Genomic DNA, 27,112 nt, shown 5'->3' on the forward strand with positions numbered 1-27,112 from the left:
GCTTTTCCCTGCCCTGGCTCCATACACACTACGGGGGGTGGAAGCAACTTTGTGTGAGAACAGGCACAGACCTATTCAGGTATCAGTGACAACTCCTCCCACCACTCTAGCTCAGAAAGGCCCATCAGCCTGGTGATGGCCCCAAGATATGCAGGTCCCTTTGTGTGACTGTCTAGGGTGATAATGCCAAGGATGAGCGGGGATTCCACGCTGAGTGTTGGATCCGTTCAGACTACTATCAGCTATCACGCTAATGCCCAAGGCATTGTCCAGGGCCACTCTCCCCATTGTGGGCTGCACATCCTGACCCGCTACCAGCGGTCATATTATCTTGACATCCAGTAATCCTCGAATCATCCTTGGCATTATCACTGCCACCAGTGAACCCGGCTGGGTTCACTGTGAGTATAATTTACTCCTTTACGCACATGGTTGACACGCCACAACACAAATGAAAGAGCCTTTTTGAATCGCAGATGTCCCTCATTTTGTTGGTCCTGACGAGACCCCTTATTCAGAGTCGGGTCGAAACGCCGTCAACGCTTTATGGAAGCGAACCACGTAAACAGCACCTATGATTGTATAGAGCCGCTGTAACATCCTATTATTATCATTTATTGGTTGCTTTCAAGATGAATATACATTCTTTGGAAACCTTGTAAATCTTTCTCACTTAATGTCACTCAACTGCTCTGTTTTTTTGGTTCTTTTGAATACACTTGGGACACGCCGCACTAATTGTAACCTATTCTGTACAATTTATATGTTATTTACTCCTTTTTGTAAACAATACAAATTCAATTATGATATGAATACTGGTGTCACAGGCTTTTTCTCTCTCTCTAGCATCCCCCCCAACCCTCAGCTGATATCGCTATAATGCTTTGTATTTACTAAAGAAAATACATGTATTATTCCACTGGAACCATTGTTTTCATTATAAAGTATGCACCCTGGTGCCTTTGTGACTAGGGTTCCCTTGTTTTCCTTTCTGGTTCATAGCACTTGAGGCAGATGATGTCCTGAGTCTATTTAGTCCAGGTTTAGCAGCGCAGACTTGGACTGTGTGTAGTCTGTTTAGCAGAAAGTCGGGTGCACCTAGCGAAGGGCCTTACAGTAGTCTAGTCTATGTAAAATTATACTGTGCACGATCAGGGTTTAGCATTAGCAGGTAGCATAGGGAGAAACTTCCAAATTCCCTGCAGGAGTGCGAAGCATTTGCCTGCAACTTTGTTGATATAGCACTCCATTGACAGTTTATTAAAAATAACCGCCAAGGGGGTGTGGTGTCGCTGGCAATGCAGTAAGACGCACACTGAGGGAGCTCCGCCCATCTGCTGCTAAAAAAGCTATTTCAGCGGAGCTGGGGGTTCACTGCTGCCGATTCTGGGGGGACCCAGGTAGCTGACGGCGTGGGGCACATCCTGCAGAGCGGGGAACCGACTGGAGGTGACAGAAGAGGTGTGTTCACCGCAACCCATCTGCTGGCGGGCAGGAGCGTCCGCCATCTTAAGGCACCACAAGCGGAATTTTCAGCGATGTGGTAGGGGCTGTCCTCTGTGCCCTTGCAGCCCTCCTAGATCTCCCCAATACCGGAATAGGCTTCGCAGCGGCGGAGACACCTGCGAGACGGGCGTGTGTAACTGGTCTGCGCGGAGGTGGACCCTGGGGCGCCATCTTGAAGGCCGCGCCGGGAACATCCCCCGGAGCGGGACACTGCGGGCAGGCTCCCCACGGCCCGGCAGGGATCCTCCTGGTGCTGCCTGCCAGGCAACTACGGCGCCCAGACCTTGGTGAGGGAGGAAGCGGAGGAAGCGACGGATGCTGAGGGGCGGCCCCAGCGGAGCAGGAGACAGTCTGAAGGTGGCAGTAGGCATCGGCCTACATAATAGAGAGATCACCATTTTGAGGCAACCAAACTGAGACGCTCCTGAGGTGTGGTGAAAATAGACCCTGTGCACCTGGGGGCCCCGTCGCCACATCCATCACCGGTCCAGACGACGGGGCAGCAGGGGCGCGGCCCCGGCCGAAAAGACGCAACCTACTGGCCAGGAACACATGAACAGCACTACAGCTGGTGCGGGGGCGCCGTTTCTGCATGCGGAACGAAGCAGGCTGCCCTTCCAGGCCTCACCGGAGCTGACCAGCAGAGGAGACAGCGCTTGGAGCACGGTAGGGAACGACGTGAGGGACCCCACTGGTGAGTGTGCACCTCTTGCCTCTGGAAGCCTGCAGTAATGACGGCCACCATTTTGAGCCTGTAAATGGTAGGCGCGTGGCCCTGAGAGAGCGTTGTGGGCCCTGAGAGCGTGCTGTGGGCCTTGTGGGGGGTCCCAGGAACAGGCAATTCTGCAGCCCTGTGTAAAGCCTCGGCCCCCCGCGTGACTGAGACTGCTGCCTTGGGTTTCACCTGCCTACCTGGAGCTGGTGCGGAAGGGTGGTGGGCCTGCAGGCCCACTGGTGATTCGGCCAACATTTTGAGCCTGTGAGTGGTGAGCACGCGGCCCTGAGAGAACGCTGTGGGTCCTGAGAGAATGCCGTGGGTCTTGTTGGGGGTCCCAGGAAAAGACATTTCTACAGCCCTGTGTAAAGCCGGGGATAGGCCTGATTCGGCTGCCATCTTGAGGCTGTGAGTGATAGGCGTGTGACCCTGAGAGAGCGCCGTGGGCCCTGAGAGAACGACGTGGGCCCTGAGAGAATGCTGTGGGCCCTGAGAGAACACTGTGGGCCCTGAGAGAACGCTATGGGTCTTGTGGGGGGGTCCCAGGAACAGGCATTTCTGCAGCCCTGTGTAAGGCCTCGGACTTGGACCATCGCATTGGGCTTCACATGCCCCCTTGGAGCTGGCGCGGGGAGGGTGAGGGGCCTGCAGGCCCACTGGTGATTTGCTGGCGTTACAGTGGTGCCTTCTCTGAGGAACCTGCAGTGGGGACACCAACCACTTGGGTACACAGCGCGGGGGGGGAGTGGAGAGTGGCAAACCCTGCTGTTGACTTATCAATATGCCCCCCCTCCTTGGACATTGGGCCCTCCAGTCTCGCAAGGACTGTGAGGTATACACCTGCTCTGGGCCTTGACTGTCACATCGTCGACAAACTTGAATGGCCACTAGGGGGCCCTGACGACTAGCACTCCTGCAGCGGCCGTCTTCCCTGGAGGGGGGTTGGGAGGGACTGGTGTCCTGTGACCTAGGCTGAGGCATTTGCATGGATTGTGGCTCTTGCCCACCCGCGGGTGGATCCTGGGGGGGCACTTGCAGCACATGCGCACTAACACCCTGGACACGGGGACACGGGATTTGCATACCCTGGGACCCTTACTGGTCGAGTCCCACTACAACGCCCCTTTTGCTTGACCATTGCAGCTCCTGGACATCCTGCGCAGACGAATCCTGGCAGTACCCGGCGTGTGGTGCTGGGACGTGCGGTGAACTAAGGGGGGCAACTGTGAGTGGTCGGCCTCGGGTGGGGTGGGTTGCTCTCCACGACCACCGACCCCTGGGGTTGTTGCCTCCCGACTAGACGCTAGAGTAGCTGCATGTGCTCTCACGTCAACTCTGACCCTGCGCCACTGGGCCACCTCTGGCTTGCGTAATTGCGCACCTCGTGAACGGACAGGGAGCAGTGACGAGACCCCACATGCAAAAAGGGGGTTCTGACCCACTTTATTTGCCAAGAACCACAGTGTTACTGTTAAACCTGCAACGGCTCGCCCCGATCCCCTCCATCTGATGCAAACAAGTATACTTGGCACTCGGGCGTACCTTCGGGCAATTCGGCGGATTCCCACTGGCCTCTGCGATTGGGGTTACTGAAGGACGTCTATAGATCGGAGATGACACGTACCAAGGTGGGCAAGGACTCTTCGGCGGTGACCCCCAAGGCCAACCCTGTAGCTGCAATGTGGGGCAAGTCGGGTACATCGGCCCCTACAGAGGTGGCTTCACAAACTGGGGGCGACTCGCGACCTGTCACGCAATCTATTATGGCCTCATTCATGTCCGAACTCAAGAAAGAGATAGGCTCCCTGCACACTAAAGTGCATTCCTGTGTTCGGGAGTTCAAGAAGGAGGTCACAGACCTGGGAGAAAGAGTGGACGGGTTGGAAAAGGCTGTCGACGCTCAAACTGAGGACCAGGAACAACTCTGGTAGTGGTTTTTGCAACAGTCTGGTAGAGCAGCACATAGAATTGCAACTGAAGCAGGAGGATCTGGAGAATCGGAGCCGCTGGAATAACCTCTGCATCTGGGGGGGGTTCCCCTCGGGCGGAGGGGAAAGACATAATGACCTACGTAGCCCAGCTCCTACATGAGGTCTGGGGGGATGACGATGCCTTCCAGCCGGCCCTGGACCGGGCCCATTGGGTCTCCGGCCCCGCAGCAGGCCGGGCGTCCTCCCGGACATCCTAACTAGGGTCCACTTCTTTACAGAAAAGGAGGCTGTACTCAGAGCGGCACGAGCCAAGCCGGAACTCACCTATGATGGGAACAAGATTCAGATCTTAAAAGACCTTGCACCCAACACCCTAAGACGACGCTGAGACTTCAAGCCTGTGACAGATAAACTATGAAGCATGGATATCTCCTACCAGTGGGGCAACCCATTCACCCTCATCTTCCAGTGGGAATCATAACGTAAAGGGATGCGTTCTTACAAAGAAGCGGCTCAACTACTTCGACTCTCCTCCTCACTGCCTGTCAGCCCCACTCGACTCCCACCTCCCACACGGGTGCCTGCCAGGCCAACATGGTCTACTGTGCGCCGTCACTGACGCTCGCCATCTCTTGATGAACAGTCGTCCTCACAAGCCAAGCAAGATATCATCCAACACATCAGGTCCCTGGAAGGAGACAAATCGGCAGCAAACTCGCGATCTCCAACCCCGTGATAGTCAGACCAGCAGCAGATTACAGGACCTCCCTTTGGGAATATGTTCTTGCCATGCCGGGATCAGTGATTGTTCTAAGAAATGGATAGCACCCCAGCTCCCCGTCTGCAGTGTTGATGGAGCTGGATTCCCCACTTGGACGGTCCTGAGAGCGGCGGACGACCTACCCCCCATCTGTTCTTGAGAGAGTGACATCTCTTGGATCACCCGAACCTTGTGGTGTAGGCTGACCGGTGACTGGAACAGAACACTGTGGCCCGGTTGGCCAATGTTGGTTATCTATCTTTTGATCGTTCATATCTCTACTTCTCTACCTCTCTTTTCCTACTTTTTCTTATCTACTGGGTGTGGCGGACGGGGAGCCCCATTGCGACGGCATTCTTCCTTAGACAGAGTGACAAGCCCTTGCGCCTCCTTCCCCTTTCTCCGGCTTGCTTTCTATGGTGGCATGATGGACTAATCTGGGACTGGACACACTTATGACTCTCCCCTGCCCTTTGAAGATTGTATTCCTTAATTTTAAGGCATGTAATTCTCCCAATAAGCGTCAACAAACATGGCGTTACCTCCTCCAACACAACCCAGACATTATCTTCCTTCAAGAAACCCACCTTTTGAAAGCAGACATTCCTCGCACGGCACACCCCAAATATCCCCTCCAATTCTGGGCTACGGCACCCACTAAAACAACCGAAGTGGCAATCCTTTGCAAAACTGGCATCAGGCAGGGGGAAACCAGGGTATTCCGTAGCTCGGATGGACGCTTCATTAGGGCAGGGGTAAGGATTGGACAACGCCTCTTTATGCTGTGCAATGTGTACGCACCTAACCAGATGCAGGACTCCTACCTCCGGATGATGTTGCGGGAGCATGTGCCGCAGGATGACCCCTCATTGATCCTGGGGGGAGACTTTAACCTGGCATGGTATCCTAAGATAGACCGTAGTGAAACCTCCTCAAATGGGATGGAAGCCATGTCCTCCAACCTCCGGAGACAAATAGCGGACCTTGGCTTGATGGATTCATGGCGTTACCACTCCCCTGAGGTGCGGAACTTCTCATGCTACTCGCACGTCCATCGTTCGTACTTGCACATTGATTATCTTTTTATCTCTTACGCCCTGATAAGGGACATGCTGGCAGCATCTATGTCCGCCATATCGCTCTCCGATCATGCCATGTTGAACTCCTCCTGCAGGACCCGGCCGCTTGCCCCACCCGTCCATCGCGGTGGCGCCTGCCGCCGCACATCCTGCGGGACCCAGTAGACGTGAAAAGCATACGGACTGCCATTGACTCTTATTTTGCGAGTAATGATGTACCTGAAACGCCTTTCCCTGTAGTGTGGGATGCCTTTAGGGTACAATCCACAGCCACATCACATCCCTATCGTTTGCGCGGGCACGCAAGGCCCGACTTTTAGAGGATACCCTCTCCAAGGATGTTACAACTTAGAGAGACAAGACCAGGAACACCCCTCGCTCGCACGTAAGCGACGTCTTGCAAAACTTCGAGGACAACTCAATTCCCTTCGTACCAAAAAGCTGAGAGATCCCTGCTAGCGTTAAAACAACACTTTGAAGGAGGGGACAAAGTGGGCAGATTGCTGGCGAAACGCCAGTGAGCCCGTGCTGTGAAGGCACACATAGCTAACATCCAGCTGCCTGACGGGGAAAGGGTCACCACGGAACGGGCCAAGCGCGAGGCCTTTCGGTCCTATTACTCCGCCCTCTACACGGCGGAAGCACCGTCCCAAGACCAAATGAACGAAGTTCTGAGCCAGTGCCCCTGGACCCCACTACACCCCCATCACGCCAAACAACTGGAGGGACCTCTCATTGCAGAGGAGCTGGCGGCAGCGTTAAAAGACCTCCCTCTTGGGAAGTCGACGGGACCGGATGGCCTACCGCTGGTCTTCTATCGCCTGTTCCTGGTCCAACTCTAGCCCTACCTCCTGCAGCTGTATAATTCTTTCTCCGACATGGAAGGGCCGACGCCCTTCATGAGTATGGCAGAAATAGCCCTTATTCCTAAGCTGGGGAAAGACCCCTTGCTGTGTGCATCCTACCGCCCCACAGCTTTGTTGAACACGTATCTTAAAGTTTACACTAAAATGCTCGCCAAACGCCTAGACCCCCACATGCCTGGCCTTGTGGAGCCAGACAAGGTTGGCTTCATCCGCAACCGACAAGGGGCGGATAATGTGGGTAGAATCGCACACCTGGTGGGGAAAGCGCAACACTGGAACATATCAGCATGCCTTCTATCGCTCGATGTGGAGAAGGCGTTCGACCGGGTGGACTGGACCTTCCTCTGGGCAGCACTGCAGAAAATCGGACTGGGCCGGAACATTATATCTCTGATCATGGCCCCTTACCTCTCTAACACAAGCCAAAGTACGGGTCAATGGACAGCTTACGGACCCTTTCTCCATTCACAGGGGTACATGGCAGGGCTACCCCCTGTCCCCCCTGCTGTTTTCTTTCGAGGTAGAGGCTCTAGCAGAGATGATCAGACAGGCTGCGGATATACATGGTCTTCCTCTCGGGGTTGGCAGAATAAGGTGGCGCTTTTTGCGAATGACCTCATCCTCACATTGTCACGTCCACATATATCCCTCCTGGCGTTCCACGCCCTACTACAGTCCTTTGAGCGGGCCTCAGGTCTTAAAATTAATCATGGAAAATCCTGGGCTCTGAATCTTACAGTTCCTGAAGAGGAGATACCAGTCTTAAAAACACTCGCCCCCTATCAGTGGGCCACTGACAACATTCGGTATCTAGGGCTTCAACCGACCCCCTCCCTTGACACATGGACCCAAATAAACTGGCGGGAGTGCAGAAGAACTGTTTTGGAGGATTTGAGAGGATGGAAATCTCTGACCCTGTCCTGCCTGGGCCACCTTAATGCTATAAAAATGTCAATACTTCCCAAAATCCTGTACTAATTTCAATGCCTCACCACCCCTATCCTGCAACACTAGATTCAGGGCCTTCAACGAGACTTCACCAGCTTTCTATGGGGCGGACGTAGACCATGATTCTCCCACAAGGTCCTCATGCTTCCGCAAGACAGAGGAGAACTAGCATGCCCCAACCTCCTAGAGTATTATTGGGCCTCCCATCTTCGCGTTGTTCCGGAGTGGACAACAACTGAGAGTGAAAAGATCTGGTTCCATATGGACAGGACGGTAACTGGGTGTACCATATGGGATCTTAGGTGGCTTCACCGTACCGCGCGCTCTCGTAGCGCCTATATTGCAGTGCCCAAAAAGACGGTGCTGGATATATGGGACAAAGTGGCCGTGCGTAAGGGACTCACAACCTTTTCCTCCCCCCACACTCCCATTGCAGGCAACCCGCTATTTCCTCTAGCCCTTAACACACAGGCATTCTCAAAATGGTTCCAAAGGGGATGTAGAGTGATCAGTGATCTGTACGAAGGGGGAATGCTCAAGACGTTTACTCAATGCAGAGAGAAATTCCACCTTCCAGTGGGAGCAGGCATCCAGTGTGCACAGCTGCGACATTGGGTGTTCGCGCCGGAGATGCAACAGGCAGCCAATCCATTCACTCCCTTTGAGCGATTGGTTAATTCCTATGATGAATCAAAGGGACTTATCTCCCGGATGTACCAGATCCTGCAACATCCCCCGTTAAAAACCACACATCCATATCAGCGCCAATGGCAACTAATGTCCCCCACTGAAATCACGCCCGCACAGTGGAGCCGTTAAGTCTATCGCAGTATTTTACAGCGAGAAACTGTGTACAAAATCATGACGCAATGGTATTACACGCTACCGACTGCACAAAATGTTCCCCGCCACGTCCTGATTGTGCTGGAGATGTTCGAATGTGTCTGGAGACTTCATTCATATTTGGTGGGCTTGTCCTCTCCTGACCCTGCTCTGGAAGGAAGTTCTCAGCCACATTAAGGAGGAATTAGGCTTCCCTCTGCCTGAGTCCGCAGCCACGGTCCTTTTAGGCCTCAAGCCTGACAACTTAAAAGCACTTACCCGCCGCGATTGGTATATAGCCCTTCACATGCTTGGAGCAGCTAAACAACTTATAGCGTTATATTGGAAGAAAACTGAGACCCCTCCAATTGCCGCTTGGTTTGTGCGTTATGGCACGTAGTGACTATTTAACTCTTTACAGCACGACTGCAATCATGTGACACTCACTTCACCGCCATCTGGCATCCCTTAGTGAAATATATTTGTAAAATAAAACATGCACGCTACTTACCTTTGAAACTCAGGGCCTTACGACTCTTTGATGACGCTATACTCCCAACTAATCCCGACAGATTACTCACACACCCAAATCAACCCTACGCATAATCCCACCTGACAAGTATTCGGACTCTTGGTGTAAATAGCATATAACGATGGTCCCCTTGACCCCCCCGTCCGGCAGCACGACTCCCTACATTGCTGTCTCCCTTATCTCTACCTTTTCTTCTCTTCTTAGACACTTCTCTGTCTACTCAAAACTTTCCTCTTTCTGTGGGCCTCTCGCCCACGCTCTCTGTTTCGCTCTCTGCCACGGCGCTATATTTGTTTATACAGGGTCTTGAGAATTCCCACGATAGTCAAATACTGCTATGTATAGTACATCACGCGGCCGGCCCAAAAAGGGTTGTAGGCGACATGCTGTGTCTAAAATGTTCAACTAGTGCCTCTCAGAAACTCCTGGAGACCCTTTCAAACCACGTGCCCTGCCCTGTACAGGGTTGTGGGCCTGGCGCTGGTACACCTTGACCCTCCCTTTGTTCTTTCTATAGAAAATAAAAACAGATTTTAAAAAAAACGGGTCTACAGCCAAGCCAAAGCTGAATCAGTGGCAGACAGATGAGCCCAAGACATGGAGTGGTGCACCACCCGTTAAATGAAGATAGTTTTTCAATAAAGCATAACGTTTTGAAAAAAAGAAATAGGCCAAATTGCAAACTCAGGGGCATATTTACACAGAAGTGACGGAGCGTGGCGTTAGCCTTCTTGGCTTAATGCCGCATTCTGCCACATCTGAAACACAGGGCTGCACCGTATTTACAACAATACGGTGCAGCCCTGCATTTTCCCCTGCGCTGGTGCTAATTTCAGCTGCCTGGCGCCAACGTTGTGGGGAATTATTGTTTATGTGCGGGAAGGTGTCCCTTGCTTCACATAAATAGTCATGCATGGCATGGCATTTTGCTGTTTTTATGTGTGCTGCACAATGCAGCACACATAAAAACAGCAAAAACAAGGAGAATTAAAGCATTGTGCCCTGTTAAAACCAGTTTTTCCCTGGTCTTAATTTTGGCGCTGCGCCATATTTTCGTCATTCTTGCAAATATGAGACAGTGTCAAAATCAATAGGTGTTGCGGCGGACCGCCCACAGCAACACCCATTGCCCACCCCTTTCACGCTAAGCATAGAGTGAAAGGGGGGCTTATTTACAAGGCAGGGTTAAGCCACGTTAAGTGGCTTAACGCTGCCTCGTAAATAAGGCGAAGCCTGTTTTTCCACCATAATGTAAAAAAATAAGTGCCGTTCTGGTGTCGATAGGGGCTTGTAAATATGCCTCTGGGTCTGATTTTGATATTGTATGGTAGTGATGATGAATATGGGTAGTAATTTGGCTGGTAATGGTGACAGCAATGATAATGATGGTTGAGATAATAATTGTGATGGTAATGTTAAATGTAATGATAGTGTGGGAGGTGGCGGTGGGTGGTGTTGAATGAGAGGCCGCACAGTGAATGGGGGAGTAGAGAGCTGTGTTTATTAAGGACCCGAGTGAGTGGGCAGAACCACAGAACAAACAAGGGAAGAGTTGCTGAGCCGCGGGTGGTGATTTGCACACAAGCACCTGGCGGGACAACAATATGACAGCATCAATGGAGCTGCCAAGTGCCAATGAGAGTACAGCTGCCATGCCAGGAACTCTGATTAGAGTCCGGCGGGAGTACAGTGCACCGCACTCACTTTCAATAAGCACTGCAGCTCCCGTGATGATTGCCGCACTGTGCTCCAGACGAGAGCTGGGATTTGTAAACAACCCCACCAGGCGCGCGATGCATCAGCATCAAAGGAGCACTGAAAATGTACACAGTGGCCTCTGGCCTGCCTGCAATAAAATCACAGATATTGTAATAGCAAGGAGTGGCTAAGCAAGTGCCGAGATCTTGCAAAACAAGAGGTCATTTTGAGGTCAGGCCTTTCCGATGAGTGTAGCTGAAAATGCACTTAAGCTGTCATCATAAGGTCAGGCTTTTAGTCAAGTCTTGCCATAAACATTCACAAAAGCAAACCGCAGTAAAAGAAAACAAAAAGATCGCGTTCTACAATGCATATATGCGATAAGAAATGCATGTGTTATGTTTGAGTATATTTTTCAGATTTAAAATAGTTTTGCATGGCAATGCAATCAATCAATGTATCGAGGCAGAATGATACACTAGACAACCAATATCACGAGGTAGGATAGTAATAGTCCTCTGGGCATAGCTAAAGCGCACTCTATATATAATTAAAAAAAACAAAAACAATATGTCACGCAGACAGCTGTGTTTTCCGATCAGACCTAAAAAGAGGACAAAAAGAGAACGCAGATGGGTCCTGGGTAATAACAAACTCACAGAAGTGAGATGCGGACAACTGTCTAATGCCAGTAAGTTCCACACAAGAACTTTACAAAATGTATGCCACACAGTGACCTTACACAGTTCATGCATATGAGCGTGCTAACAAGAGGTCTATTTATTTTGTGCATAATCCTGCTGCATTCATTTTCAATTTACTTTCCTCGGAAGCTCTGACTTTTACTCTTAGGTCCAGGTCAATAGAGAAAAGTCTCCGGACCCCCATCTTTCTTTTTGAAAATATTTTTATTGGTATTTTACAATACAATATATAGCACAAATAACATGAAAGAACAGCTCGCGCACATGTTCGGCGGGGTTTTCACTGCGTTGCTGATCGATGAGCAGTTGCCTCATCTATACTACTATTATAAAGAGAGAACAGAAACCTTTTGGCATGGTAAACTCGGGAACCACAGCGCCAATCCACACACCCAATACATTGTTGTAATCCTCAGGGTGTGTAGATGGACATAGGCTGCATAAAATAAAATAAAAACGATAATTAAAAAATTTAACTTTAAAAACAAAGTAGTCCCCAAAACTAGCGCCGGCCGCAACGTAGCGCTGACCGCGACCTACACCTGCGTGATGACGACAGGCGGGGAGGAGAGGCGAGGAGTGGCGAGGAGTGGCGCGGCGGCTCAGGTAAGGCGAGGCGGGAGGCGGTCCGGGCAATGTCGGGGCGGGCGGGAGCCCAGGAGTGGCGGTGAGCGTGGCTGAGGTAAGGCAGAGGCGGGAGGCAGGCTGGCGTTAGGCAGGAGGGTGGGCGGGGGCGGTATAGGCAATGTCCGGGCGGGCGTGCTGGCGGGGGCCCGGCCGGGACTAAACAAAAGCACAAAATGCTGCCTTCAGCCCCCTTCTGCCCCCGGGCAACGCCGGGGCGGGCTGCTAGTTGTTTATAAAACATTTAACACAAAGACATTGGGGTGATTGCAGTAGTATTCTTAACCAGTGTTTCTAAACATAACATAGAACATGCAGATGTTAGTGTGGGTGTTGGGGGAGACCATTCTAGTACTCCGATGGGTCTGACTGTGCTTCGTTTTGCCCTTCCTTCTATCATGGGGGTTCGTATGGGTCAAGAAATTTGTCTAAAGTAGTCCACATCTCTCTTTTGGGATTCTTCCATGGGGCGTATCTAAGTGCTGTATTGTCTGCACCTCTGAGGAATGTTACCCAGTTCATCCACCCTTTGAACGTGGCCTTCGTTGTGTCCTTCCAGTTGGCGAGCACCGTTTTGGCTGCCATTGTTAGGAGGAAATCAAGGAGGCTTCGGTCCTATTTTGCGATTGTGTCTCCACCCACGAGTGCTGTGGTGATTGTGGCAAATTCTTCTTTTAGTCTGCACCCTAGTGCTCTGCTTGCTAATGTGAAGACTTATTACCAGAACTTTCTGAGCTTTGAATAGTGGAAAATGAGGTGCGCCATGTCTCCCTTTTCTGAATCACATTTCCAACAGCAATCAGTTTCTCTGAGTCCCAGCGTCGCTAGGTGCGCTGGGGTCCAGTATATACGGTGCAATAACTAGAATTTAGTTTGCGCTAGCACTGGGGAGATCATGTTTTTCAAAGGGGACGCCCAGAGGGTGTGTGTCTCTTGTTCTGTGAGATTGATGTCTAGCTGGGCTTCCCAATATTTGGTGTTCTTACTGTTGAGTTTTGAGGAGTTGGGGCGGAGCAGTTTGTATAAGTAGAACACCTGGTGACCAACCTTGTGTAGGTTCTCCATATATTGAGTGATTGTGGGCTTGTGTTTTGATAATTTAGCCTTTGTCACCGCTGTTTTGATTATCAGGAAGTTGTATAGTTCTATGTCGCTGAGGTTGTGCCGTGCTTTTAGGTTGTTGTAGGTTAGGGGTTTCCCACTGTCATCTTCTAGGTGTGCAGGGAAGGAGAACCCTAATTGTTTCTACGATTCTATGTCTAGTGTTTTCCCTCTGTATTTAATCTTGTGGTTCGCCCATAGGGATTCCCAGCGCGAGTTTATGATGCTGTGCTCAAGTTTCCTGTCTTCCTTAAGAAGCGCCTGTCTTGTGTTATTAAGTGTGGAGTTGTTCAACAGTGCTTGTTTGTTCGCTGTGAGGAGCGTCATAGGCCTGGTGTTTAGAATGGCTTTCTCGATGGAGAGCCACGTCGGTGTGTATTTCTGATCTGGCAGTATCCAGTACATACCTTGTCTTGCTATGAAGGCTGTCTGAAATGTCCTAAAGTCCGCTACGTTTAGTCCACCTAGCCTCTTTGCTAGCCTTAGTTTCGGTAGACCTATTCTGGGTTTTTTGTTGCGCCATATGAATTTGTTTATCATTTGGTCTACCTTGCAATGAAAATCGTCTGTGTGTGTGAGGGTAAGCATCCCTGCCAGGTAGTTCACTAGTGGGGTTATCATCATCTTTATGGTGTCTATTCTCCCCCACCACGTTATGAATTTGGGTGACCAGGATTCCAGGAGTATTTTAATCTTCCCCAAGGTTAGTTTCTCGTTGTGTTCTAGAGTGTATTTTATGTTTTTCCCGAACTGGATCCCTAGGTATTTGACAAACCCTGACTGCCACGCTAATCCAGAGGCGGCTATAACCTCTTTGGTTGTGTGTATGTTTAGCGGCATGCACTCTGATTTGTCCCTGTTTAGCTTGTATCCCGAGTGGGTTGAGTATGCATTTATGGTGTCCATGAGTGCTGTGATGGATGTTTCTGGGTCTTCAGTAACTATCAGTATGTCATCCGCGTAGGCTGCTGGTTTGGCTGTGGTAGTGTTGATGGATACTCCCTTCGTTTTACTATTGGCCATGATGTCTGTGATTAAGGGTTTGAGTGCTAAAAGGAACAGCAAAGGGGATAGTGGGCAGCCTTGTCTTGTACCTCGCTGTAGGTTAAGCTGTTTTGATGGAGATCATTTATTGCTATCTGTGCCTTGGGGGATTTGTATAGTGCCATTACCTTCCTTATAACATTTTCTCCCAGGTTATATGTTTGTATGCATTGTTCTAGAAACTTCCAGGACACTCTGTCAAAGGCTTTTTCTACATCTAACATTATTGCTACCACTGGCTTGTCTGCTTTGATTGAGTGCTCTATCACATGGCAGAGGAGCCTGGTGTTGTTGTGGGCCATACGTGTCTTCAGATAGCCTACTTGTGTGCTCTTAATCAGTTTTGGGATCAGATTGTTTAGTCTTGTGGCTAGGATTTTGGCATAAATCTTACAGTCTATGTTGATGAGTGAGATGGGTCGGTAGTTCTGGTGGCGCTGCGTGTCTTTGCCTTCCTTGGGAATGACTATAATGTTTGCTTCTGTCATGGATCCTGTTACTTCCCCCTCTTTCTCGCAATGGTTGAAAACTTTCTTCGTAATTGGGATTAGGTTATTTTGGAACGCCTACAGAAGGCTGCTGTCTAGCCGTCTGGCCCTGGAGCTTTGTTGTCTTTCAGTGAAGTGATAGCCTGAGCGATGTCATTAGCTTTAATTTCTTGTCCTAGCGAATGCGCCTCCTCTGTGGTTATTTTGAGCAGCTTCAGTTTGTTTAGGTAGGCACGGCAGCCCTTCTGGTCTAGGGTTGTGTCTTCCTTGTATAGTTCTTGGTTGAAGTAGTATGCCTTTGTGTTGGGTGGGTGCGATTCCATTTGCGTCTGTAATCGATGAGATGGAGTGTTGCTTTTGTTTATGCTTGAGGTATGATGCTAGTATTTTCCCTGCTTTGTTTGCCTCACAGAGGTTAATTTGCTTGTATTTATTTATCTATAAGCCTGCTCGTTCGCTCAGGATTCTGTTGAACTCGTATTTTTTACTTGCGATCTCTAGCAGTGAGTTGGTGTTTGTGGTATCCCTAATGTGCTTTGTTTCTAATTGTTTTATGTCTTTCTCTAATTGGTCAAGCTGGTGCTTTGCTTCCCTGTCTCTTCTGGCTTTAATTTCCATTAATGTCCCCCTCACTGTTGCTTTGAGTGCATCCCACAGTGTTTTGGGATCTATGTCCGGTGTGTTGTTATCTGCTATGTAATTCTTAATGGCTTGCTCTATTGTCGCTTTGTCCTCTTGTTTTGTCATTACTAAGTTGTTAAAGCGCCACTTTCGGGTGGGGTGTTCATTGTGTCGGCCTGCTAGTTTTAGGGTGATGCATGAGCAGCCACGGCCCGTGGAGGGAGTTACGGTGGGGCAGGAAGGTGGGGAGGGGGAGGGGCAGGGTGGAGGTTGCTAAAAACCGGCATATGGATAATTGCAGGTAAGTAAACAATTTAATGAATAAAACAAATTTCGTAGCGCGCCTTGCATCGCAAAATGCGGGCACTGCGGGTTCTGGCGACTGGTCACCATATCATAGTCTTGTCGTTATAGATGAGGTAGTCTTGTCGTTATAGATGAGGTAGTATGTTGTTAGCGCTGCTTAAGCTAGTGTATGAGGTAGACTGCGTTTTATTTTCTTTGTTTCCTATTTGTTTAGGTATATGTTGGTTCGTTCGTGATTGTTTCCTCTGTGGTCTATCTTCGAGACTCTTATTGATTTTTCTGCCGCTTGTTCTGGTGAGGCACATCTTTTGCTTGATTTCGTTGCTGTGATCTCCATCTCTTGTGGGGCTGGTCCTTATAGGTGTCGTGACAGTTCAAATGTGTGCGACCTCCCGTTACTGCTAATCCTAAATTTAGTGGGGCCCACAAAGGAGAACAGGATCTTTTTTTGCCTAAGTTTGTCCCTTCGTGCTAAGAAGCATTTTCCTATGTCTACAGTTGACTTCGAGTAGTCTTGTGTTAGGATTATTTCTGGCCGTTCTATTGTAGATTTAGATTCTTTCTCGCAACCCCAAAGATGGCATCCACGTGGTGCGACCGTACTGGTTTGCAGATTATTGGACTTGGACCCGACCTATTCGATGGTTTGAAGGCTGGCAGTCTGTAGGCTCTGTCTAGTTCGAAGGGGCTTTCAAATTTGAGTTTCGTGAGCTTGGGTAAAAGGTCTTGTATGAGTGTTACGCATGATCCTGCTTTATCCTCTTCCCCCTCCAGTATTCCTAGTATCCTTATGTTTCCTCTTCTGCTTCGGTCTTCAAACTCTGCTGCTTGGTTTTGAAGGGCTGTGGTCGCACACGCTATGGTACTGATAGCTTTGTTTGTGTCGAGAGCTCTATCTTCTATATCGCTCACACGCTGTTCCACCTCTGATAGCCTGTTGTTTGCAGTGTGAATATCTGCTCTCACCGCAGCCAGTTCGAGTTGGATTGCGTCTGTTGTTAGTTTGGTTGTTTTTGGAAGGTCGTGGACATCTGCCAGTTTTTTAAGGATGCTGTCCTATGTACTGTTTATATCTGGTCTTTGTTTGATGGGGGATTCCGCAGGACCTTCTGGTTTGGTTTTTTTGGGTGGTTGATGTGAGAAGTTGGCCTGGTATATAATGCTCACTAATTCTAGTGATCACTTTGTACCATGCCAAGCAACCCTTATGATGATTGGTTGTAAGTCAACCTTATAGACCAGTTATCCTAGTGGTAACGTGGACAAAGCAGTCTTAGGCTAAACTCTGAAAGGCATGTGAAGCCAGCTGTATTACCATACACAACCCCCTTGAATACCAAATGAAAGGACACCACACAGATATATATTGAAAATATATATTGATTTATTAACTAAAAGTATCCCCTGGACTCTTTATGAGCACAGAAGCACAAGCGTTAAACACAAGACAGTTTAAAATACACAAAAGTTGCACAATATGGATGAGCCCTAGGGGCCACCTAAACCATATACTAAGAAAGTGGTATAAGAGATACCAATCGGAAAGGAAACAGGCCTAGGGCCTTGGGAATCGCTGGAGCTATTCAAGACTAGCAGTGACTAAGTCGGGAAAGGCCCGCGGGACTCGGGTGCAGTGTTTAAAGTGCACGCACTCACCGATGCAAAGTCTAAGGTGCGTAAAAAGTACAAAGTTAGTTAGTTCGGAACCTTCCGAGTGACCTAGAAAGCTGAAACTTGAGACACAGGCCCTAGAGGTGTGTACCAGTGTAGGAACACCGGCGGAGCTGAGTTACCTCACCCACAGGAAGCGGGTGCACAGGGTCGAAGTAGTGTCGGGTTTCGTCACGCTGGTTGATGGTGCTTGGAGCTGAGGATGCTGCAGGCGGCTCGATGTGAAGAGTCCCGGTGGATCCAAGGGTGGATCTGAAGTTGTGAAGACCTGAAAGCAGAGGGGACAATGTTCAAAGTCACTAGCCAGTGACTACCGTGGAACCAGATTGGAACCAGGCGATGTCGGGTGCAAACAGGCGTTGAGGTGTAGCTTCTCTCTGCAGCCACGTGGACACCGGGGGTTGAGGATGTCCAGGAGTCGGTCACGAGCTGTCCCACGCAGGTTTCTCGCTGTTGGCGGTGTCGGCAACTTGATTGTAGCAAACAGGCCTTGGCTAATGCAAGCCACGCAGGAATCAAGAAAGGCTTGTTACTTGGACCAGCAGGGTCTGAGCAGGGGCTCCTTTTCACAGGAGCTAGGGCAAGTCTGGAGCAACCAGACCCACAGTGTAGTTTGTAGTTGTAGTCGCCAAGATGGCCGCTGACCACGTGGCTAGTGGCCGGGATGGCGCGTCGAGTGGCACAATGCAAAAGGGCTCCACGCAGATTGTGGAGATGCTGGGGGGCTGATCTTTGGTGCAAGGGCTGCTCGGTGGTGGGGGTTCTCAGTCCCCAAAGCACAACGTCGAGGATGCCTCTGGTGCTGCGCTGTCAGCTCTTCGGGTGTCTTCCAAGAAGTCCGGTCCCACATCTCTCGGTGCCTCCACGGATCCCTTCTTTGCAGGGACTGTGGATCGGGCTGTGAGAAGTCTGGTAGTCAGGGTCTTGTCAGGCTCTGTGCTCGGGATCCGGCGGGAGGCGGCGGCAAAGCAGACGTCGATTCGCTGGTTGGTGCCTGTGTTCACAGGGTGGCCACTCCTAGGCCACAAGGGAGATTCTCTTCAGTCTTCTGTGCAGCAGAATGTCGAAGTCCAGTCTTCTTCTTCGTGTAAAGTTGATTTAGGATGATCTGCTGTGCAATGGCACTGCTCCCACTCTTATTCCCAATCTGAGGGGTGGATCACCTACTAGGTCCCTCCTCTGGGAGGAACCAGGAAGGGGGCGGTTACACCCCCTTTCCTTTGTCCAGCTCCTCGCCAGGCCTGGGTCTGGAAAGTCCCAGGACCGGTTTGGACTGGCTTATGCACGGGGACACCTTGTGTGCCCCGGGCATGTCTGAATCTATTCAGCCCTGTCCTACCCAATACACAAAACCCTGTCTGGGGTGGTGCTCGCACCTCCCAAGGCAGGAAACCCTTTGTCCAAGCCTCCCTCGCTGGAAGGACTCCCAGCAGCAGGAGGTCAGACTTGTGTCTGTGGTGGCAGCATCCATTTTGTGATGCTGAGGCTCTGGTTAACTTTAACTGGGGTTAAGGCTACACACATGTCGTGTCCCTCTAGAAGGGTGGAATGCTATCCCCGTCGACAGAACTGTCGAGGGGATAGTATTCCAATTCGTATGACACCTTACTCGACATGTTTTGATAAAGCCAAACCAAAGATAGCATATAACCGCGAGGATTATAACGCACTTAAGAGTATATGGTATGGCAATATCCCGGAACAGCTTAGGGAGTGGTTCCCGACAGCTGCAGACAGGCTCAGCTCATGCTAGAGCACCATCTCACATTTTTCCAAGCACTCTGCCCCCAGGATTGAAGAGGCCTTCCATAGGAGTGGCTGATAGGAACATATGTGTCCAGTTTAAGGTTAGATATAGGGATACTATATCTAAGTAAGAGGTGATTACACCAACTTACCCCAGCTGAGTGATCAGCCAGTTGTGTCAAATATGGAGGCCAGGCCAGGGGTGGCACAATACATGCTGCAGCCCCTGGTAGGCCTTGGATGCACCTATGCCCTGGGTACCTAGGGTACACTGTTACAGGGGCCAATAAGGTGAACCAGTTCCAATTGTGTATGCACCTAAGGTACATGGAGTCCATTTTAAGGAGAGAGCAATTAGCCTGGGGCCCTGAATAGCAGGATCCCAGGCCAACTATGTCAAAAACCAGCTAAACACCAGGCAAAAAGTTTGGGGGTAACCATAGTCAGATATCCACCTTCCTACAGTTGATTACCAGCCATTGTGGGTAGCCCTCTTCTTGCCTGAAGAAGCCCAAATCTCCTGCTTTTGCCCTGTTGATCTGGTTAAGTTGCAGGCTTTTTCTGTGGTGCAACGGGCGGTTCGTCGCTCTCTTCGTAGAGACTGTGTTTCGCGGCTCTTAGGATGAGATTGTGTTTTGGCTTCTCAGGGGGTGTCCGAGTGTATTGAGCTGACAGGATGGTGGTCTCTCGTATCGCTCCTTAGCTTCTGGGCATTCCGTAGTCTGGGCGTTACAGTTCGCCCGTGTCGGTTGTGTCAACACTACGCTCGCTCATTAGTTGTGTTCGTCATTAGCGTTGTGGGCTTATATTGAGTTTCACCCCCCGTCGCCCCTCCTTGGTTGTATATCTCTCACAAAGTGTGTCTACCAAATATGGCGTACTCCTTGGGGAGCTTTCCGTTTTGCTTTCGCCCTTCGCGAAGCTCTTCACTGTGCCGAATTTTTAAAAAATATTTTTATCACACTGGTGTTGTGTATTTTATTTAAAAAGGGTCTCTCCTCTAGTTGTCCCCCCTTGTGCTGCGCCTGCCTTTCTTCTCCCTCGCTCTAGTCGTTGTTTGCTCGCCCCTTGGTTATTTTCCTGCAATATGGCGGCTCCCCTTGTGCTGTTTTCATTTACTCCTTAGCTTCGTTGTTCCTTTTATTGCTTGCGTTCTGTGCTTTAAGTGAGTCTCCTTTCGCGCGGTCTGCTTCTGTCTCTCTATTTGTTGTTGAGATCGCTTTGGCTATTCTCTTTGCTATCGACGTGGGTCAATTTTTTTGTTTTTTATTTCTCCAACCCCAAGTTTCTTTGTCTTTGTTTGTCTTTATTTTTCTCTAAATTACACGCCCCCTTGTGGGAATGATCGTAGAACAGCTTTCCTGCTTCGCTCACCTTTGTCCTTTTACCTCCCGTCTGGGAGAGTTATCGCTGCCCACCCCAAGATGGCTGCCTCCTTTGGTGCCTCTGATGTCTGCAGATTTGGGTTTGGCTGATGGGTGACAGGGCAGAGGCGGAGTGAGCACTGTATCTTTCCGGGTTGGTGGTGTCGCACTCTGACCTCCGCAGCGGCGTTACGTCTTCACAGCAGTCCGCACTTCTGTGTCTTGGTTCTCTCGCTGTTGTCCTGCTTTCTCCACCTCCCGCGAGATATTTGCCTGACTCATAAGTCATCAGTGATGAAGATGCATTTAGATGCCATCCCAGGCTAGCTGCCTAGTTCACTACCAGCACTAAAGGCCTTGTTTTGGAGAGGTTTTCTTCTTAAAGAACTGGAATCAACAGAAGGTAGTGTTCTGACGTTTTTATTTTTATAGTGAAATATTTTTGTGTGTTGAGCATTGCAGCATTTCTAATACATTGTCGTGAGGAGCAAAGTGCCCATTGTTATGGGTTTAGCTGGTGTGGTGCAGTGGTCGGAAAGGTAGTGCTTTGTGTTGGGAGGTGATTGTGCAGTGGTGTAGATATGGTTAAGTGGTGGTTTGAGGTGGTATTGCATCATTGGAAGTAGTAATGCTATTCTGGTGCAGGTAGGAAAGTGCAGGGGGTGCTGAGGGTGGCTGTGTGATCAAGGTGGTGCAGTGCCAGGAGCGCAACGCCCATAGGGCTCAAAGGGCTTCAGCCTCCTTCCGAAAACCACCCCCTCACTGTGTCAGCCTGGGCTGAGACATCTTCCCGGGCACACACACAGACAATTTTTGAGCTGTTGTGGGCTGGCTGATCTGGCGTCCGTCTGATCGCAGTCACACCCGAGTACTTCACAGGTCTTTAAAAGACCATTTACTTGTTAACAAGGCTTTGTTGTTTTTCAACCCTTCTTAGAGCCCCCGCATCTCTATCTGCTTATTGCTGGAAGAATTAAACTCCCTCCCCTCCCGAAATTTTTATTAGCCACGAAATTTGGCTCTAGTTGCACCTCTGTGCTGTGCTTAGGTGATGGTACATTGCTGTGAGTTGGTGGTGTGGTACTAAGTGGTGCTGTCTTGGGGGCTTAAAGTACAGTGCTCGGAGAGTGATCTAATGCTCTGGGCAGGAAGTGTTGGTGTAGTATACGGGAGTACACAGTGCTTAGGAGGGACGCTACTGTGCTGAGATAACACCACTGAGTGTGACTTGGTGAAGCTGTTGTGTGGTAGTGGTGTAGTGCTAAAGGTTGGTAGTGTACTGTTGGGGTGGTAGTTGCTAGGTGATGGGCAGTATTGATGGTACTGTTTTGTGTAGGTATAGTGCGTTGTTGGCGGTACAGTGCTTGAGGGTTATGATTTGGTACTGGTAGATTGAGGCACATACCTACCCAGGTCATCATTATAGGATTAGAGGGTGGACTTGGTTAGGGCTGGGCTTCGGACAGTAATTTCTGCTCTCAGAACCTCCTTGACCACATACATCCTATGATGAACATATGTATAGCTGGTGAGGGGAAGTGTGATGAAAAAATATGTCTCTTGGAGATGGAAGAAAACTCAAATACATACAGATACAACTTCACTCAGACTCAGACCCCTACAAACGGGGAGTGCACATATACAAGAATTCTTCAACTAAAGTACCACCATCCCCAAAGATGTAGCGTCAGAGGCTTTATTCAAGTATACACACAAACTAGGCACATATTATGGACATCATAATTCATATTTAAAAACTTTGGTCCCCTTACAATTCTTAAAAAACTCAATCAATCTGATGCGCATTAAAAACAAATCATACAGAACACAGTAAATCCAGTGTACATTCAAAACCAACTTGTATTTATTTTGGCAAACCTATAAACCGTAAAAACAGTAAGAACAAATATGTCACTATTTAATAAAAATATATTTTACACAGAAATATAAATTGAAAGAAAAAAAAACAAGAAGACCTAACAGGGAGACACTATTGCACCTGTTACAGCACCTGATCCAACTATACACGTAGAATGCATATCCCACCTTCCTCGGAACCAAAAAGGTGTATCAGGGATAAAAACCTCCCTCTTTGAAGAACTACAAGTAGGTCAGATCTAAAAAAGAAAGATAGGGGTAATATACAGAAATACATTTTTAGTATTATACCCCATTTCGTAAGCTCACATCACTATTAAAACATATTCCCCTGTTTCTTTAAAAAGGTCCCAGAATTGATCCCAATGTAGCAAACATAAACCTGCTGTCTATGGCATCTGTCAGTACAATAATTGGGTATGGTGGGTCAAGGTTAATAAATCGCTTGCTATTTTATTCACACACTACTTTCATACGCGATTTTGCAAATCCCACTCAGTCCTACCAATTGTTCTTTTCAAGCTGCAATAAAAATGCACTCGCCACAATCAGTGGTGCGGTTGCAAAATCTGTGTTAGTCTTTTTACTACCAGCGTGAATGGATCCTGTCCTGTCCTCGGTTCTAGAAGAAGAAACATTATCTCCCTAAGTGTAAGGTCCACTAAGGGCCCAGTATCAGGATTGGTAGGTGTCAGACCTATTTGATCCTTCATACATGCATGCTCTTACCTGAGAGACAGATTCCTATTTCACAGAATATATATGTTGGTGTAAGGCTCTAAATCAACCAGTATAATGAAGATGCGATCATTGCCGGAGATTTGGATGGCCGGAAATGCGACACTTTGCTGGTTCCTTATCATGAATGTCAAAAGGCTTTTAGGACCATTAGCAGGCTAGCCTGCTCTGTGCTTGGGTATCAATACACAACTCGCGTCCGCTGGTTCTAAACAAAAACATAAATAGAGCATGTCTGGATTTAGATAGCCGTCAAGTCCAATAGCCAAAACCAGAAAAAAATCAGATACTGCCACGTATTAATAGGTTTCAAACATCGCACCTACACTGCATACTCCAAGATATGAAAAGTTACTAGCTGCTGTCCACTAATATGTCTACGAATAGGCGATGAAAGCCTATCCCGATGTTCATTCGGGACCTGGGTAAACACAGCAATATAAGATACTGATCTACTCCTCTCTGCATTACATACCTTCAAGGATGATAATGTCCACCCAAGGTGTAAATTAGTGTGTTAAACTGTGTGCTTAGGCAGCTGCGAAACCCATATTTATCTTAACGATTTATGCATTTATAATTTAAGGAACGGAAACACGATTCTGCACAGTTTCATATGAAATGAGCTAGGGTGCTCGTCGTTTAATGCCGCGTCGCCATAAACTCTAAGACATCAGGTATAGGTTCACGCACTACACAGTATATATTCTTTTTTAGGTTCAAATAATAACTTTATTGAAAAGAATTCAAAGTGACTTACATACATTATATAAAATAACATACAAGTTTACCTTTCAAGCTCATTGCATTTAAAAAAAAGAATCAGACTAAAAACAAGAGCAAAAATGAGAGCTTAGAAACCGCTTGGTGATTTGCGCTATATAAATTCCTGTACATGTACATGTACAGTGTTGTAGGGGCCGTTGTGGAGATTAAGTAAGCTATTGCCCAGAGTTGCAGCGCGGGACCCATGATTAGAGTAGGTGCCGAGGCGAGAATTATCGAGTCCGCGGACATTGAGCCCAAGACCCTGCCACGTCGGGACTTGAACCCTGGTCCCGGGCCTGATCTCTGCTTCAGAGTCTGCCACTCTAACCAGTGAGCCACACTTCTCCACAAGATGGAAATGCTTTGTTCAACAACAGTAACTCTCGTGTCGAGTTGGGACCAGTTATCCGTAAGGATCTGTAGCTTAGAGTTGGTTTCCTCCACAAAGGGCCGAAGAGCTCTGATCTCATCCAACAACATCTCCAAAGAAACCGGAGAAGCTGATTTAGGAGGAGAGGGAGGATTCTGCTTTAGGTGCTTGGTGAGTGCTTTCCCCGATGGCGAAGGTAGGAATCCATGTTGAGTTCCAGAGAGTTTGGTGCAGACCTCTGAGAATCCTCCAATTTAGAGTAAGCAGAGAAAAGCTTAGAATTTTTAATGAAGGCGCGATTTTCGTTGCGTTGTTGAAGAAGTAGTACCCTTCGTTCTTCCCATAGAGGTACCAGCACAACCGTTGAACAGCAGTAGGTGCAAAAATTGTCTCTAGGTAGGTAGGGAAGGCTAAGGAAGGTAAATGCATGAGAAACTGCTGAAAAAAGTATTACATCATGCAAAGCATATCCAAAGCTTTAAATGAATCACAAGCTCAAGGAAAAGGTGCTTAGCGTAGAAAAGTTAATGCATACAGCATATATATTGAGGGTTAATAAAGCATATGAGCGGTGTGATAATCAAAAAGTTCCATTGTCCATAATTAGGTGTTCTGTGAGGAACCAAGGAGAGACTCAAAATGGCCCCCAGAGATGACTGTCAGTCGAAAAGAATGCTGAAGAGAAATCTATATGAATCCAAAATGCCACATTGCAGCTGCAGGGAGTGCTCGCACCTGAATACATACGACAAAGCAATCAAAAAGTCAAAGGCTGCATGCGAGTGACAGGGAAGCGGCAGCGCGGCAATTCCGGCAATGTTTCCCGGTTCCGTGTGTCACAAAATGGTGGCCGCGACTTTTCCAAGACGTACGAGACAAATAAAAGCATTTCCGCCGCATTTAACAGAGCGCTGGGAGCTCACTTCAGTCCATAACTCTTACGACGTCCCGCGTTGATTCTGGTTTTGCCCAACAATGTTGTTAAGCGCGGTAATGCCTGGACCCACTTGTGGGACACCCCCGCGCCGCACGGCCACCAGCTGCTGTGTGTGCCCCCTCGCCTTGCCCTCTGCCTCGCTGCCTGCCTCGCTGCCGGCTGACGCCGCTGGCGTCTGTTTTGCTTTGTTTTGTCTATCATTTGTGCTTGTTTGAACTGTATTTTCTTCCCGTGTTAGCAGTTTTTGTCTGACATTTGTGCCTGTTTTTTTTTCTAGTCAGTTTCAGCCCTTTGCGTTCTCCTGCCTGTCTGCCCGCCTACCTCGCCGCCCTCCGCCTTCCCTCCCCGCTCCCCGCTTCCCGCCACCACCGCTGACCACGCCCCTTTTTCCTTTCTGTTCCCTCCCCGCTCCCGCCTCCCAGCTGCCCCGCCCACCCGCGCACTTCGCCTTATATGGCGACCGTGCGAACGCGCAGCGGTCACGCGCAGCGGGCGCGCCGATTGTGCGCCGAAGGCGCGCCAAAGGTAAGCCCGTCTGTGCCCGTCCGCGACCGGACCGCGCCCAGCGCCAGGACCCCTGGCCCCCGAAGACCCCGACCGACCCGCCTGACGTACTCCGCCACCACCCTCACCGCTCTCAACACCGGCCGACTCCCAGAATGCCATCAAGCCACTCCACGACGTACCCACGGACCTTTCAGCTGCCACGCCTGCAAGTTCACCTGCATCCGGACCAGCCTCGCACCAGCACCCGCCAAGTCGAACACCAGCAGCACCCACCTCAAGTGCATCCTGCTCAACACCCGCTCCGTCCACAGACACGCCATCGAACTCTGGAACCTTCTAGACGCCACAGCCCCTGACGTCGCCTTCCTCACGGAGACCTGGATGAACGCCTCTTCAGCTCCCGACATCGCCATCGCTATCCCAGAGGGCTACAAGATCGTCCGGAGGGACCGAAACGCCAACCAGATGGGAGGAGGCATCGCCATCATCCACAGGAACACCATCCGTCTCACGACCAGCACCGACAACACCCTGACCAGCGCCGAACACCTGCATTTCCAGATCCACACCAACCCGAACACCACCCTCAGAGGCACCCTGATCTACCGACCCCCTGGACCACGCACACAATTCAGCGAGGACATCGCCGACTTCGTCAGCCCGCATGCCCTCCCCTCCGCCGACTACATCCTCCTGGGAGACCTCAACTTCCATCTGGAGAACAACAACGACCGCAACACCAGCACCCTGCTCGACAACCTCGCCAACCTGGGACTCAAGCAACTGGTGTCCACCCCCACCCACCTCGCCGGACACACACTCGACGCAGTCTTCTCATCCAGCACAGACATAGACTTCAGCCACGCCACAGAGCTTCAATGGACGGACCACAGCTGCGTCCACTTCACCTTCAAGAGAACGACGACCCACCAACACCAGCAACAGGCAGCCCGCAGAAGCTGGAACAAGATCACAGCAGACCAGCTCGCCACCTCCCTGAACCAGCACCCTCCTGCCAGCTCAGCGAACCCCAGCCAGGCCGCCGACAACCTCACGAAGTGGATCAGCAACTGCGCGGACGAGCTCGCCCCACTGAGGACCCCGCCTAGCAGACCCGGCAGCAAGAAGGCCCCATGGTCCAAGAAGAACTGCCGAGCCCTCGAGAAAGTCTGGAGAAGGGAACCGACACCGGACAACAGGACCTCCTTCAAACTTGCCACCCGGAAACACCACCAGCTGATCCGCGCCGCCAAGAAAACAGCATTCAAGGACCGGTTGGACAACAACGCACACAACTGCAAGGAACTCTTCAACATCGTGAAAGAGCTTTCCAACCCCAGCGCAGGAAACAACGACATCACCCCATCGCAAGACCTCTGCAACTCCCT

This window comes from Lissotriton vulgaris, chromosome 6 (assembly GCF_964263255.1).
Source record: "Lissotriton vulgaris chromosome 6, aLisVul1.2, whole genome shotgun sequence".
In the NCBI taxonomy this organism is placed as follows: Eukaryota; Metazoa; Chordata; class Amphibia; order Caudata; family Salamandridae; genus Lissotriton; species Lissotriton vulgaris.